The 17939-nt window shown below is 42.2% G+C and overlaps 2 pseudogenes; one reads left to right on the top strand and one right to left on the bottom strand.

The window, feature by feature from the left end:
- Window positions 1-2763: 2763 nt before the first annotated feature.
- Window positions 2764-5959, bottom strand: LOC121791307 (annotated as a pseudogene).
- Window positions 5960-11725: 5766 nt separating this feature from the next.
- LOC121791309 lies at window positions 11726-16748 on the top strand (annotated as a pseudogene).
- Window positions 16749-17939: the final 1191 nt, after the last annotated feature.

Here is a 17939-nt window from a genome sequence, read left to right as displayed (position 1 = left end):
GCGGGCGTGAGAGCGATATTCGGTGAGCGGTATCTTCGGAGTCCGAGCCCCGAAGACTGCCAGAGCCTGATAGATATGCATGGGTCGGTGCACGGGTTCCCTGGGATGTTGGGCAGCATAAATTGTATGCATTGGGAGTGGAAGAATTGTCCCGCCGCCTGGAAGGGGATGTACACTACTGGCTTCAAAGCCAAGCATCCCACGATGATCCTAGAAGCTGTAGCTGACTACCGGCTGTGGATATGGCATGCTTATTTTGGAGTCGCCGGGTCGAACAACGACATCAACGTTCTCCAGTCGCCGCCCCTGTTCAATGCTCAGTGCGCGGGCGTTGGTCCCGCCATCAGTTTCGTCGCCAACGGCAACCAGCACAATATGGGATACTATTTGGCAGATGGGATATACCCAAACTAGCCAGTCTTTGTGAACACAATCAAGCATCCGCTCGGACAAAAGAAGTCATTCTTTGCGAGCCGTCAGGAAGCAGCGCGCAAGGATGTGGAGCGGGAATTTGGTATGCTCCAGAGTCGATGGGCGGTAGTCAAGGGTCCTGCACGGCAGTGGTATATTCCCAACATCGGCGATGTCATGTACGCATGTATCATAATGCACAACATGATTGTCGAAAATGAAGGTGCGGAACTGACTCAGTGGACCAATGAAGATGATACGGGTGCAGGTCCAAGTCACGGCGTGGCCACCGCGAATGTGAATATGGGGGTACCTCATGGAGAGGTCGAGCGGATGCGTGCATTTGCCGACATGCGGCAAACAAATGCCCATGTTCGACTTCAGAACGATATTATCGAAGAGGTTTGGACGCGGAAGGGTTGACGTTGATGTTAGTACTTTTTTTTGTTTTATTACTATGTAATTTTTTTTCAAATCATGTATGTTTTTTTTAAATGAAGTTGTTAATTTTTCCCGTTCGTATTCGTGTTGAAATTTTATTTCCGTAAACGTAAATTGTTTTATTTGTGAATTTGTGATTTTTTTTATTGCGGAAAGTCCTAGTGGGAAGGGCGGATTGTGAAGGGGATGTCCTAGTGACGTAGCAGTGGGATGGGAAGTCCTAGTGACATGGCGGGAGGTGTTTTCGGGATGTCCCAGTGGATGTCCGAGTGGGACATCCGCCCATTGGAGATGCTCTAAGCCAGCACGCACCTAAAAACCGCCTCAACTTCCAAATTTCCTATCATTCATTCCGCCAAAAATATCCAACACCAGAAACCTGCAACAATGGCAACCGGAATGAACAGTATGGCATTCTCAGACTCCGACGAAGAGGAACAAGTCTTCTCTCCTCAAACGCTGAGAATGTTCCTAGCCCTAGCCGCTCATCTCAACTGGCCTATTTACCAACTCGACGTCAATGCCGATCTCCTCTGCGGAAAATTGGATGAAGTAATCTACATGTCGCAGCCGCAAGGATTTGTCGTCCCTGGCATGGAGAATATGGTCTGCAAATTGAACAAAGCTATCTACGGCTTAAAGCAAGCGCCGCGGGGATGGTACGCCACTCTCGACTCCTATTTTCTGCAAAACGGCTTTCAAAGAAGCGCTAATGACCCCACGCTCTACACGAAGAAGAGCGGAGGAGTCGGCGGCGGCAATCTGTTGCTCGCCGTTTGCGTTTTTATGGATGATGTTGTTTACATGGGATCGTCTCCCTCTGCCACCACCGAATTCAAGGAGAGGATGATCAATTTGTTCGAAATGACGGATCTAGGGCTGATGCATCATTTTCTAGGGTTGGAAATCAAGCAGGGAGAAGGCGGCGTGTTCGTCTCCCAAGCAAAGTACGCAGCAAATCTCCTTCACCGCTTCAACGTGACGAACTGCGAATCCGCGATTACTACTCCGATTAATGCCGATGAGAAGCTGCTGATTGCAGATGATGGCAGCGGCAAGGCGGATGCGAGGAGATTTCGGAGTCTGGTTCAAGGTGTGGTTTGTTTGACTCGTACCAGACCTGACATTGCATTCGCTGTTGCTAGGGTTTCTGAATTTGTGCGTAAGCCGACGAATCAACATTTCGGAGCGGCTAAGCGGATCCTTGGCTACATAGCTGGATTTGGGGATTTGGTATTCGAATGGTGCTGAATTCAAATTGAGTGGCTTCACCAGCAGCGATTGGGACGGTGATCGGGGAAGTAGGTCGGGCTTCGTCTTCAGTTTTGGATCAGGAGCAGTAACGTGGAGCTCAAGGAAACAAGGAGTGGCAACACTTTCGTCATCGGAAGCAGAGTATCTGGCCGCGGCTTCTTCAGCGAGTGAAGCAATGTGGCTTAGAAGGCAGTTGGGTTGATTTGGAGGAAGAACAAGAGGATGCAACTGAGATTTTGTGTGGGAATGGGATCACTAAGAAGCCACTGTTGCATGGAAGACAGAGCACATTGATGTTGAGTTGGATTTGATAAGAGAGTTGGTTGGTGGCGGATTCATCTCTTTGAAATTCTGCAGCGATTCTCACAACTTGCAGATATCTTCACTAAGAGTGAGAAACATGTCGACTTCACAGCACAACTTGGGCTTTGCACTTATCGATCGAGGGTTCGTTGAAGATTGGTGAATATCAAACTTACCTTTGCTGAGTACTAGTTCATATTCCCTGGCCTACTCCATCTTGTGAAATTTTCAAGATTAATCAAGGAAAAAATATATTTTGAGTCTTGACTTCTCTGCTTAAGAATTTCAGTTTCAACTAGTAAATTCATTAATATCATGATCAACATATCCTTTAATACAATGGTGTAAAAATAATTATGAGATGATGGATACATGTATTTCCTCTAGTGTTCTGCCATTGGTTTCTGGAACCAGCTTTGTGATGAACACCATTGTCAGACCACAAACACTCAAAAAATGCCTGAACCAAAACCCCACTACTCTCAGATCCAACTCTTTTTCCACACCAACAATTGAAAATCACAAACTGGAACAAAGACTCACCCGCAGAGCTACGAAGTTGAATGAATATGTAACAATCCAAGAGCCGAGCCAGTTAACAAGATTCACCAGGTTGCCGGCTAAACCCTTGGCATGTATGGGAAATATCTGAAATAATAGAGCAATGAGATGTATCAAGTGCTTTTCAACTTTAGTGGATGTCTGAGGATTAAAACTGTCTACCTCTGACATTAGCTCCCATGCCTAAGGCAAATGATCCCTTGAATATCTGATCAGATACATAATTAACATCTTATTTAACTATGTGGTAACTTTAGATACGCAAAAGTTGGACAAGTAACGTTGCACTTGCATTACCAAGACGCCACCAAGTGCTAGAAAGGGACTGAAATCCCAAAGCTTAAAGTCCTACAATGGGAAAAAAATATATAAGTTAAACTCTCTACTCAACCAATATGCAGCAAATTAGACTTGTCTATGTGTGTCACCTGTAACAAGAATGATAATCCAATAGAAAAGCAACCCAAGCAAGTTCCAGCGGCAGAAACCTGCAGAAGCAGACCATGCTTCTTTACAGAGATGAACAAATACAAAGACATAGAACTAGCCGCATGAACAGTTACCAGTAGCAGTGGTCGTCTTCCAGATTTATCGATTAGGAGAGTTCCTAAGATGGTCATTGGGATCTGAAAATGGGAATATATTGTAAGTACGGGGAGTGGGAGCCTAAACTGTATGGAGAAAAAAGGAATTGTGGAATCCACTAAGAGCATCCACAACCGTGCTCTTGCCTGCGAGCACGGTTGTGGGCCCGGCGCCACTATTCCTGCCTGCTCTGAGCATAACACTTACAGCTGTGCTCTTCCGCAAGGACGAGCACAATTCAATTAAAATTCAATTAAATAAAAACATTTCTATAATATTAAAATTCATTAAAAACCACAATAAATATTACAAATTACAAATAAAAATAAAAAAGACATAATTAAAATCCTAAAAATTAAAAATTACATAATTAAAATGCAAAAATTAAAAATTACATAATTAAACTCCTAAAAATTAAAAATTACATAATTATTAGCTAATATTACCCGTGGAAGACTACTGATTCGGCGGCACTAACCCCAATTGTTTTTGGAGACCCAATATCATGGTCTCGTGCGTTTGAAGTTGCGTGGGGTCATAGTTGACCTATCGGCCATATTGAGTTGGCCTAAGAGCATCCACAGCGAGTTGTTCGGGGGTGGAGGTGGCGCATAGGGAGCGGGGGTAGATGGAGTTGCGGTGCAACGGCGGTCGGCCGCCGCCTTCTTCCTTCCTTGCGGTCGGCGTTGGGAACCGCTCGGTCCGGCGTCGGGGCTACCTAAGTTAGCTCCGGCGAGTTGGCTAGCCACTTCTTTGGAGCCGGCGTCGGATAGAGATACCGACCTTGACCGTTTGGAGGAGCCGCTAGAGGAGGATGTTACGCCTCCCATATACTTCGGGTGCGTCCGCATATCCTGCTAAACGTTGAGGTACTTGAACGACTTGCAGTTCATGGATTGGTAGGTGCTCATCGCGGCAGTGATGATGTCGACCTCGCTCCGGTCGCTCCCGGCATTCCGCTGTTCCTGGAGGAAATGGCCATTGAACTTGCCAATTTCCTCGTTGGCTCGGCCGATGGCGTTGCGCACCATACTCTCGTTGCGCTCTATCGTTCCCGGCGGCCGGTTTTCATTGTACCGGTGAGCGACGCGCCACCAAAAGTGCTCGCCGGATTGGTTCGTGCCAACCACCGCATCTTTTTGGTGTGAAAGTGAGGGTATTTTTAGATGAAAATGTGTATTTTTGGAGGAAAAAAAATATTTAAAAAAATAAAAAAATTGTAAAAAACGCTAATAAACGGATATATTTTTTTTGGGAAGTGAAATTTTTTTTAATCGTATTTTTAATTAAAAACCGATTTTTAATATTAAAAAAAAATTTCAAAGGGCAACGGCTATGTCGTTGCCCAATCGTCGGAGGCCACTAATCGGATGGACGCCTCCGTTGTGCATGCTCTAACCTGCAGAATAGCCATCGCAGTTGTTCCAACTTTGTATGAAAAACCTGCCATTAAGCAATTAGTGTATGTTTTTGTCATCTGAATCACCATGAAATAACTAGTTTACCTGCAGATGAAAATATTGCACTTGCATAGTTGCGTTCACTCCTCCAAATTGTTGTAGCGCCATTAACCCAACTCCTACCTGAGTAAATTGGGAATTTTTCAGTATAAAATCTCAAGTCACAAAATTTATGAAATTCAAGCAAGCATAGCAAACGAGATGATCTAAAAAGAATAGAAATCATGAAGCCACGTCATAAACAAAATGAGATAGCAATAGAAACAATCACATATTAAAGTGATAAAGTGCATTGGAAACAGGAAGCGAACTGTCACATGGAAGAATGAAACAAATATATTTTCTAATAGAATAGTGTTTCATGCATACACTCCACTAGGTGTACACTCGGTTCAAAAACTGCCGGTTCACGAGGCGGTTTAAAACAACCGGTTTTTTTCCGAAGTGGCGGTTCCGGGCTGGTTCGGCAGTTTGAAATTTTTTTTCTTCTTGTTTTAGTATTTATTTCAACAAGACTACAAGTCACAAGTCACAACATATAAGTTACAATTTACACTTAATGTTGGACTGGGCCTTTGGGTTGAAAGAGAGTGTATTGGATGATTCTCTTTTATAGCTACATGTTCTTTGATGTGTTGCTCTTTCTTTCAACGTGGGATAAAACTTCTTATTTATAACTATATGATACATCTCCATAAATAAAAAAAAAACTACAAAGTTTTACTGTGAGAGAGTGAGCATATTTTCTTTGAAACAAGTCCAACAACCTCTCAACTTTTACAAAAATTCTCCACAAACTTAGCAGCCATCTTGGAGACTCTGGAATGAAAAAGAGGCATGGAATCATTCCTGAAATGAAGTCACCGAGTAAATATGTTTTTTCTCTTGACTAATGACTACTGCAAAGACCTTGGAAATGAAATTACCTGTTGCTTACCTGTCATTACTTATCTCACAATGGATAAGCGGTGAAAGGATATGGAAGGCCATACATGCAAAAAAGTTATTATGCATAGACTAAAGTCCCAAAATGGTCCCTAACATTTGGTCATTTTATCTTTTTGGTCCAAAACTTTATCTTTTGGATGTTTTGGTCCTGCACATATGAAAATTTGATCATTTTGGTCCTAAACTAACAGATCCGTTTAAAGATGACGGTCAACGGCAGTTTAAACAATTTTGACTAAATTAGAGATTTAAATTAGAATAATTAATATTTTTCTTATTTTAAACACAAATTTTGTCCTTAATCAAAATCCCTAAACCCTAAATCTCCACCAAAGCTCTTCACCAAGCTAACAAATTCCTCTTTCAAGTTCCTACTTTCTCCCTCTAATCCCTAAATCTCCACCCAAATTCTATCGCTTGTCTCCGTAGTTCAGCCATGGCGGAGATAAAGCTCTTAGAGACGCGAGACCTAACCCGAATTGAACGAATCGACGCCCACTCCCACATCCGGGGCCTCGGCCTCGACTCCGCCCTCGAGGCCCGCTCCTCCTCCGAGGGCATGGTCGGCCAGACTTCAGCCCGGAAAGCCGCCGGCGTCATCGTCAAAATGGTCCAGGAAGGAAAAATCGCCGGCCGCGCAGTCCTCCTCGCCGGCCAGCCCGGGACCGGCAAAACCGCCATCGCCATGGGCATGGCTAAATCCATCGGCCAAGAGACCCCCTTCGCTATGCTCGCAGGGAGCGAGCTCTTCGCAGGGAGCAGTTTAAAAAATCTACATCCCAATTTCTGTTATCCTTCATCATCATAACCACTCATTCCCATTTCCCACCTCCTTCCCATAAAATGCCCTCCATTGCTTTAACTAGAACAGCGACGCCAAGGCCGCCGTGCGTCAGCCTCTCCTCTTCCACCTCTCCATCCGCCTCCATCGCAGCTCCTCGAAAAGACCCAATTTTTGCTTCTCTCTATTGGTTTCAAGCCGAAACGCTTCCATTTTCTGAAGCCATGTTCTTCACTAAGAGAAACCAAGAAATCACAGCAGCAAACACTCCCCAAGACTCCCAACACAGCTCCACAGCTCATTTTGTGTTTAATATATTTGTTTTGTATTTTAAAATGATAATGTCTAATATAATAATTAAAGATATAATTTGAGAGTTAATAATCATACTTAAAGATGGTAAATGGGTCAAAATCAGACTTAAACATGTTGACCGTTAAATATTTGAAGGATCTGTTAGTTTAGGACCAAAATGATCAAATTTTCATATGTGCAGGACCAAAACATCCAAAAGATAAAGTTTTGGACCAAAAAGATAAAATGGCCAAATGTTAGGGATCATTTTGGGACTTTAGTCTTATGCATAACTCGGATTAACATATCTTGTTCAAGTAGATAAATATACCAATTAATTTTCAAAATAAAAAGATAAATATGTTGGATATTTCACTAAGGTGATCGCGATCGCGCTGCGCTATACGTAAGTTCCTATTTATTTAATAATTGAAGCTTTTCATTTCCATCTACTCATCTTTGAAATCAACTGTTTTACTCTTGCAATAGACTGATGATTAAAAGGTATTCTGCTGAATAACTACTATACCATGAAGGAGGTTGATTTATATTTATGTTTTTTCTAATATTGGATTTAGAAGAAATTGTTTTTCTTGTCCTCTTTTCAATCGTAAAAACATTGTAGTATTTGAGAGCATAAATTAGTTAATCATCTGATGTGCATAGTGAAAAAGAGAATTTGGACGTAGGTAAGGTACCTTTGAAAATGCTACTGCAAGCCATCCAACAACAGTAAACAAACAGCTCAGCTAATCCCATTACCTACATTTTTCGGCCAATATTACAAGAGATGACACAGAAATATACTCCACATGAAACTGAGATTTAAAATACTCAACTAGGATGTAAAAATGAATAAGGCCTTACTCCTTTCCTTCCTAAGAGATCTGCTATCTTCCCACTAACTAGTGATATCGACCCAAACTCCAATACTTAATATCGACCCAAACAATGAATACTGCAAAGTGGAATTCGAATGAAGGGTATACAAAATCAGTTATGTACTGTATATAGTACAAATGTGTAACCATTTATGATTTTACAGGATCACATAAGCCAAGAGTTTTATAAGAGAATTGTTAGGATCGTCGACTGCAACATTAGTTTGATATTGTCCGCTTTGGGTCAAGCCCGCACGGATTTGTTTTTGGGTCACTCCCAAAAGGCCTCAAACTAATTGGGGTTGGACAGGAATTATATACATCTTCCAACTTCCCTCACTCATCCGATTGGGATGGGTTTGTACCCCAACAAACCTCTCCTCAAACCGAGACCACATCGGGAACGCAGTTGACACGAACATGGGTTGTTCCAGCCCTGGCCCCTGGGTCATCCTGGGCCCGACTCTAACTTTGAGTCCTTCAGGGCCAGACCCTAATCGGGGCTCATCCAGGCACGACCCATAGCCACCTGGGCTCTGATACCACTTGTTAGGATCGTCGACTGCAACATTAGTTTGATATTGTCCGCTTTGGGTCAAGCCCGCACGGATTTGTTTTTGGGTCACTCCCAAAAGGCCTCAAACTAATTGGGGTTGGACAGTAATTATATACACCTTCCAACTTCCCTCACTCATCCGATTGGGATGGGTTTGTACCCCAACAAGAATGAATCAAATGAAATATAAACATTCTACTTTACCGATTTCAACGTAGGCCATTAGTCACGTGTCTTTGCAAAGGAAAGACAGAAAATAATACTCCTACAATTGTAAAGCAAAAACGACTGTAAAATTAGAAAATGGAGATCTCATTATTTCTCAGAGTACAAATACACTTTATCCAACGCTGGAATTAAAACAACATAAACGTCAAAAAGTAACTTGTACTAATATTCTCTCACAACGAAAGAAAAAAGAAAAAAAAATAGCATAATTAATAAGTAAATCAAAATTATTTACTATTTGTACTAGCATTATTGTATTTAGAGTATTCGCTATAAGGCTGACGTCCCCAATAGCCCCGCCCGTTTTTTTGTCCACAGCCCTAATTTTTTTGTTCGCACCAAAAAAAGGTTTCCGTCACTATAGGCTGACACTTCCAATAACCCCGAAATTTTATAACCAATTTTCATTTTAATTTTTTCCTTTATTTTTAAAATCATCGGAATTTAAATAACTATAAAACGACGTAATTGAGACCGAATATTCGTTGTATTGGCAACTGTAAAATTATACAACGAACATTTAAAAAAAATACAAATAAAAACGCCGACATCGTCTAATCGGTGGCGGAGTCCGATTCCTCATCTTCTTCTCTGTCTCCCTCGCTACCGCCGGCCGCCGCTGCCCCAGAAGCCTCATCAGCCAAGCGTAGACGGCGTTGGATCCGACGTATGAGGTCGGAGTATATATCCTTGATGAACGGGTCGGTTGCGGCCTCGTATTTGCTGCAGACTTCATGCATTGTTGCATCAACTGCACATATAGATTATCCCTCAAGACCTCGCTGGCAATAAGGACCCTTTGCGGCGGTATAGGGGCGGGCTGCTGGGTGGGCGATCCAGACGCGATCGGCGGGAGGAAATTCCAGCTTCTCTAGCGCGTCGGATAGAGGCATGTTATCCCGGAGGGCATGCGCGCCTAGTGTGTGTAGCGGAAGGCTCTTCGGCTTGCTCGTCGTTCAGGTCAAATGAATGCGAGCCGCTGCCGCTGCTGTAGTCCCCGGCAATGTTGTGTCTTGTACGCTTCGGCCCAGGCGCTCCGGCCTGCTCTTGCGCACAGATGGCCTTGAATTTCGGACAGTCCTCGAGAACTAGATACTCCCCCACATTGTGAACTTCGGCCAGCCCTCCGTGTTGTATTGGCCCATCGACAGTGCCTTCACGTTAGCTTCGCTTCGGCCACTCTCAGCATGGAGCAGGTTGTTCTGGTATATGCCCACGAACCGCTTGGTGGTCGGCAGAATCCTAGACCACTTTTTGCGGAGCTGTTCTGCGTCACGCGGTCTGGCGCCGTGAGGTTTGAACTCGTTGTACGCCAACAGGACGTGCTTCCAAAAGCTCCCCTCGATCTGATCGGTGCCCACTATGGGGTCGGATGTGACAGCATCCCACGCCCTCGCCACAACAATGGACTCCGCTTTGGTGTAGTGGACACCCCGTTTGTTTCCGGCTTCCACTGAGCCGCTGCCCGATCCCCCATCTCTACTGCGACGGCCGCCACCTCTTCCGCCGCCGCCACCGCCACTGCCCGAGCCAGTCCCTTCGGACCCGCCGAGTCTCGTGCGTGCTGGAGGCGTATCCGGTAAGCCGGAACTGAGCAGACCCATCATCGTATCCAGTGCGTCTTGATTTGCGTCTGTGAAAAGAGAGTGGCTAGATTGGAAAGGGGTCTCCGGACGCGGATGGTTAAGGGTGTCGAGATTGGGTCTGTAATCTCCAAACGTCGAGCGGCTCAGATTCCTCTGGAAAGGTTGGGGCGTGGGAGAAGACCTCCACGGTTGAGATGGAGGATGAGTTGGACTCGATGCCCACGGCGGGGGAGATCGACTCCAACTCCATGGCTGGGACGGAGAGCCGCCATATCCCGACGGCTGAGAAGAATATCCGCCATATCCCGACGGGCGACAGCTGAGAAGGATAGCCGCCATATCCCGATGGCTGAGAAGAATATCCGCCATATCCCGAAGGCTAGGAAGGATTGCCACCATATCCCGATTCGTGCGAGCCGGGTGATTCGTCGTCTCCACCGTACATTTTTAGAGACTGAAAGTGTAGATAGTGAATGAATTGAGAGTGTGTGAAAATGGTGTAAATGGATGGTGGAGAAGTGGTATTTATAGGGTTAATTTTCGAAAGAAAAAAAAATTGAAGGGGGCAACCGGCTCGCCGATCGCCGGCGCACCTATAGGCGCGGCGATGGGCGACCGCCGCGTCCTCGCGCAAAAAACGCCGCTCGTCCGCCTGCCCCGTTTTTTTTTTCGCTTCGGGGCGACGTCTCCTCCACTATAACCCGCCCCGAGATCGCCCCCGGAGGCTTTAGCCGCGGCTATACTATAGTGGATGCCCACTGAACTTGTTTCCCGTTTAAAATAAGAAATCAACTGAGGTTGGTTTCTTTTTCTTTTTCTTTTCTAAAGCAAAATGGGTGATTTGAATTGGAGTATGTCCAATTTTATTAGTTGTAGTCCATTATTGATGGTCACACACAGTCATCAAATAATAATTACTTAAATTATAAAGTAGTAAATAATATAAGGGCAAAAATTGGTGTTTGAGTTTGCCTATGCATGTGGTTTAGATCTCATCTTCGATTGGAAAAGAACAAGAGTCAAATAGCAATTCTGAGGCGTCAAATCAATGCTTTCAACCACTCATCAATTTCATGTTTTTTAACACTCCCTGCAATTATTAATTAGTGTTGTCGATATTTATTTCAGTTTAATTTAACTGTTGTATGATTGTATTCGTTCCAAGATATGAAGTTTGAATTAGCTTAACCAACGTCAGTCTATAAAGATAGCAAAAGATTAATATTAATAAAAATAAAATACAAATTACGGTGACGTCGAAAGTCCTCCCAACCAATCAACTTTAACTTTTTCAAACAAGAGTTGACTAATCTTGGGTGATTCTAACGTGCACATGAGGCGCACTACGCACCCCCCCACCCACCCCACCAGTTCCCAAAGCCTTGACCGGTGTGCTATTCAAGTCTTCATCTTTCTCCCAGCCCCACTACTTTATCATTTCCGTTGACTGAACACAAATCATCTCTCCAACTCCAACCTACACATACAAATCTCCCACGCGCCGCTTTCCTCTCCGCCCACCATTCAATTCCTGCTACTACCCCGTTTAATCTGGCTTTCGTTCTACCTCAAGTAGAGCTGACGCTTCTTCCTCCTTTCTCTTTGTTTAATTGTTGATCAATTTCTGCAGTTGAGGATATGACTTGCTTCATGATCTGTCTGCTCAGTTAATCGGTAGTTTAGTGGTTGATTTTAAATTTTGAGTCGATCTGTTGCTTAATTGTATCAGTGTTGTTGTGCCGCAGGAAGTTATTTTGTTGGTTCATATGCTTAATTTAATGTTATTATGTTTGTAATTATTGATTATTGAGACTGCAAATTATGAAGAGGTTGAGGTCCAGTGATGATCTGCACTCGTACGGGGAGAAGGGTGGTCTGAAAGATTGGGGGAGAAGAGAAGATGAGGCTGCTCCCCAGCGTTCATCTTCGTCTTTGCATAGGACCTCTTACTACAGGTCATCTGATAGTGGGAGGAAGGTCTTATCCTCATCAACACCCAGGTACGATCGGTTAGAAGATGAGAGGGAGAGTTCAAAGTTGATTAGGAAGCGGCCGGATTATGATTTGGAGAGTTATGAGAGGAGAAAGAGTTATGATCGCCATAAAGACGGGAACGGGAATGGGAACGATAGAGGGATATTGAGCTCATCGCCGAGGGCTGGTTATGGGATGGATCAGATGTATCGTTCTCAGAGCTTTTCTGCACCTAGGAGAGACTTTCCCAAGGGGTTTAGGTCGGAGAGGATAGGCCTAAAAGGGAGGGTATTGGTGCATCGTGGAGGAGATTCGGTAGTGGGAAAGATGTTGATGACGGGGCCAGGAGTGGCAGTGAGGCGAGTAGAGGAACTAGAGTGGAATCAAAGGAAGTTGGGAAGGCAAAGTCTCCCCAGGGATTCAGAGATGCAAATTCTCCAGCTTGGTCCAAGGATTCTGGAAGTGAGCTATCAAAGATTGTTGAATGCAAGAAGTCTGAAGAAATGCAAGTAGAGAGTGGCGGTCCCAGCAGTGAACGAGAAGAAGGAGAGCTGGAACCTGATCCTCAACCCGATGATGTGCCTCTTGCGAAGCCAGTTATCGAAGATGAAGCTGCTGATAAACAGACTTCGCCTAAGAAGCAGGCTGAAAACGAAATTGCACTGGAAAAGGCGAATTTCTCATCAGTAGAAAAGAGGAACATGACTAAAGTGGACAGCTGTGACGAGCAAGCTGTAGACAGACAATCTAAGGAGGCTGAAGATGTTAGCCAAAATGCCGACTTGCCTGATTGTCGGGATACGTCAATCCAAGGGGTGGGGGAAAATAGAGATGATGATGATGATGATGATGATGATGATGATGATGATGATGATGATGATGATGATGATGATGATGATGATGATACAAAAGAAGAAAATCGAGGTGGTGACCATGCAAGGGATGATGGAACTGAAGGCTGCTTGGAGGAGGTTGCAGATAGCAGATGTGATGAGAAACTATCAACTTTACAGGAGCAACAGGAAGACAGGATTGTTAACAATCAAGTCAATGCAGATGATGTGGAAGTGGCAGGAAGTGTCCAGGCAACGGGCAAAAGCGAGTTTCCTACTACAGAGAAAACAGCCCCAAGTATGAAAGACAAGGGCAAAAGTGTTACTTTATTGCCCTCTGATGGTGTTCTCCTCACAGAGAATTTGGAGGTTGATAACAAACCAAGGGACCTCATAGAAAGTAGAGACATTGAAATGGAAGGCCCAAGTACCAGGGGATTCCAGTTTTTCTCAGCTGATCCAGTTAAAAAGCCAGAGAAAGTGGAGCAATCAACACATAGTAAGCCTAACGATGATAAATTGGCTCTTGACCTTTCTCTTAGCTTGCCAAATGTATTATTGCCAATTGGTTCTCAGAGACAAGCTCCGGGTTCTCCTAGTCATACAAGGAGTGTTCAATCATTTGCTAGCTCGTTTCGGACAAATTCTGATGGATTTACAGCTTCAATGTCATTTTCTGGGTCACAGCAGTTTACTCACAACCCTAGCTGTTCTCTGACTCATAATGCACTTGATTACGAGAAATCTGTTGGTAGCAAGCCACTATTTCAGGGGGTGGATTGGAAAGCCTTGTCTTTGGAGGAGGCTAAGAGTAAGGAGGGTTCTGCTTATAAAGGAATGCCATCAAGAGAAAATGTCTTGCATCTGCAGTGTCAAGTATCCCAAGGCAACTCCAGTGGACAAGCTACACAGCAAAATATGAGAGTTACTGGAGGAAGCTCCAAGATGCCGATTGGTCTTGAAAGGCAATTTAGTAGTAAACAGTTGTCTGGAGCTCAAGGTTTTGCCACTTATGATCATGGACCAGAATATTTGAAAGATAATAGGCAATCTCGGACTGAGAAAGATTCTGGTAGTTTAGAAATGAACAATGGCAGGGATAGTAAAGATCAAGAGTTGGGAGTTGGCACTGACCTTGCCGAGTCTATAGTCACCATGATTGTCTCTGAACCAATACATACAATGGCTCGGAGGTTTAATGAAATGAATGTGAAGCACGTTCCATCTATTAAAGAGTTTGCCCGTGATATAATCTCAAACCCAGTTAAGCAGTGGCAGTTGAGTGCTTTGCAAAAGGCATTACAGAAGAGGTCAGACATTACTCTGGATATGCTACTAAATGCAAATCGTACCCAGTTGGAGATATTGGTGGCTTTGAAAACAGGGCTTCGTGAATTTGTTCTGCCAAAATATGATATCGCATCCTCAGATTTAGCAGAAATATTTCTCAATATGCGATGTAGAAATCTCAATTGTCGCAGTCTTCTTCCTGTGGATGAATGTGACTGCAAAATATGTTCACAGCGGAGTGACTTTTGCAGGGATTGCATGTGTCTTGTGTGTTCGAACTTTGACATGGCATCTAACACCTGTAGTTGGGTCGGTTGTGATGTATGCTTACATTGGTGCCATGCAGATTGTGGGTTACGAGAATCTCATATCAGAAATGGCCGTAGTGCATCCGGTGCTCAAGGCACCACGGAAATGCAGTTTTACTGTGTTGCCTGTGATCATCCTTCTGAGATGTTTGGTTTTGTGAAGGAAGTTTTTCAGAACTTCATCAAAGAGTGGACTGCAGAAAATCTTTCTAGAGAACTTGAATATGTGAGAAGAATATTTTACGACAGTGAGGATGTTAGAGGGAAACAGCTCCAAGAAATTGCTGTGCGGATGCTGTCTAGATTGGCTAATAGATCAGATTTTCAGGAGGTGCAGAGTCATATAATAAACTTTTTCACTGGTATGTTTGCTCTACCTTCTCATTTTTTTTCATTAAATTTCCCTTATGTAAGCACATTGTACTGCATAGTCTACTCCCAACATGCATTATATTGGAGCTGAAAGAGCATTTTATGAACTTACGTGTAGTGGGCGAGCCTAAAAGTAAAAAAGTCCTCTTTTGCTCTTCACTTTCGGAATCATTTTTCCATCTGTTACTGGTCTTGTGTTGCAGAATATCTTAGCCCTAGCATGCAAGTTTCAATGGCATTAAGCCGTAGAAATAACAATTGTGAATGTGGTTTTTTTTCTAAAAAATGGTGCACTTGTTCGTTAACTCATTCGCATTTCCCCAGTTTCTTAGGTTCTTTGTATGCTCTACAAAGTCGCTAGCTGCAGAACTTGATAAGCATCACTATCAATTACCCCCCCCCCAATCATACATGATCTGCTTAAGTATAAATTTGACTTTTCAGCTTAGATAGTAGTAGTACTAATTCAACACCCCTGGTATTTGGACGATGACTTGCGTAGTTCTGTCATGTCTGTCCATCTACAAAAGAAGTTAACTAGCACTTCAATCTACTAGAATGGTAGTATCATTCGTTATGCTAGTTTCTAATGAATTGTTTATTTGATAGGACTTATTTATCTTCTTCGATTTGAGCAACTATTTACTTTTGAAACTGTATACTTTTTCTTGTTATTTAAATGCCAGGCAGTTGATCATGAAAGTGTCTTATTTCATGCATCAGCATGCCATTTTTCACTTTGTTTTTTTTCCTGAATATATTTTTGATTGCCTACTACTCTAATCGACTGCCTAAATTTGTTTGCATCTTTCTGTTGTCACAGAATCCAATTTGGAAAGGCCTGGCAACATTATTGAACCCAGAAAAGAGTTGCCAACAAGAAAACAAGAAGGCAGTAACGGCATTGCTGGGTCCAGCCAAGGAACTGGGTGGATGAAGCCTGTTTATCCAGAAAAGGCTCCTCTCTTGGGAGATCCGGTCAATTTAATCCATGACTACGACACCAATAAGAATGATAAGTACACAGTGAACATGGATATCCAAAAAATTGCCCAAAAGAGCCTATATTTGATGAACTGGAGAGCATTGTGAGAATCAAACAGGCTGAGGCTAAGATGTTTCAACAACGCGCAGAAGATGCTAGAAAGGAATCTGAAGCACTGAAACGCATTTCAGTGACCAAAAGCGAAAGAATTGAAGAAGAATACACAAGCCGGATCACCAAACTTCGTTTGGCTGAAGCTGAGGAGATGCGAAAGCAGAAGGTGGAAGAGCTCCAGGCTCTCGAAAGAGGCTATCACGAATACTTCAGTATGAAAATGAGGATGGAAACAGATATCAAGGATCTTCTTTTGAAGATGGAAGCAACAAGAAGGAACCTCAGGACATGATTGGCAAGGTTAGTGTTTGATGAACTCTCAGCTTGATTGGTAATGTGGCAGGGAGTTTTCGTCTGGTGTTTTATGTCGTGGGCCGATTGACTAATGTGTTGGTCGATTTGTAGGTTTATCAGTCTTGTTTAATGCAGTGTAGTACTAACTGGAATCTGTACAAAGGGTAGCTAATCTCCCAGTATAGGATGGAAATATTCCTTGTTATGGAACAGAATATGCTATCAGACTTGGTATTATTTTTTCAATCCACAAGTTCCCAAATTCATTAGTTGGGACTTTTGAATGGTATTTTCTTCGTATTTTTTTCAACAATGTGATGATCAGTTGACACACACATGTAAAAAAATTGATAATTTGGATTAATAGTGATGCATATATGATCATTGCCTTTGTATTGATTTTTCGTTTATAAACACAGTTTCAATTTTATTCAAATTTAATTTGTTGAGATTGAGAATCATAAATTTTTTATTATGAGTCATTATTTAATTGTTGAAAGAAAAACAAATTTGAAATAATCTATTTATTACTATAACAATTAACCCTTAAATATGTAAAACAATGACAACATTTTAAGTCTCAACTAACTTACACTTCGAAAACAATTTTTTTTCAAAAAATTAAAGGAAAGTGAAGTCCATGTATTTTTCTAAAGGTACAATTTATTTTTGATAAATTAGTTGATTTACTATTCGGCCGAATCAGAAATAGCCCAAGATTGTTTATTTGAACTTGCCTGGAAATTTGAGTCAATTGTCCTGATTAATCGAAAATTTTCTCTTTATTTTCATGCTGTCTAAAAAAATTTCTTGCATAAAAATTGAACAAAGATACTAGTAATAATTAACATGAAATGGAGTAGAACTCCCTTCGTCCCATAATAGATAACACACTTAGATAATGACACGCGATTTTAGGAGATGTTATTTTGCGCTTTAAGCGAAAAGAGAAAATAACATATTTATATTAATGTGAGAGATTTTTGTTTCCAAAAAAAGAAAATGTAATATCTTTTGAATGACAAACTAAAAGAAAAGTATAACATCTATTATATGCGAGAAGAAGTACTATTTATAAAATCTTTACCCTAGCAAAGTGAATTAGGGATTATTTTGAAGTTTATGTTGGAACATTACTTATTTCTGTAATACAAAATTAAATATTTTAATTTGAGAAAACACGATCTATTTTTATTACAAGAAAATGTAACGAAAAGTGGTGTAAGTTCAATATTTTATGCATTATGGACTGATGGGCTAGCCCAAAAGATAATCCATGTAAGTTCAGTATTTTATAAGCATTATGGCCTGATAGGCTAGCCCAAAACAAATTGGGGAGTCACAACTCTTTTTATTTTAATTCTCTCTTACTACTTATATTTTGCAAGTGAATTTTTATTTATCCATCCTGATTAAATTAATATGAGAATAATTTTAAAATACAATGTTTATAAATATGTTCATTTAAAATAAAAAATTA

This window comes from Salvia splendens, unplaced genomic scaffold (genome assembly GCF_004379255.2).
Source record: "Salvia splendens isolate huo1 unplaced genomic scaffold, SspV2 ctg773, whole genome shotgun sequence".
NCBI classification, from domain to species: domain Eukaryota; kingdom Viridiplantae; phylum Streptophyta; class Magnoliopsida; order Lamiales; family Lamiaceae; genus Salvia; species Salvia splendens.
Note: the sequence above shows the minus strand (reverse complement) of the source record. Positions and strands in the feature narration are given on the sequence as shown.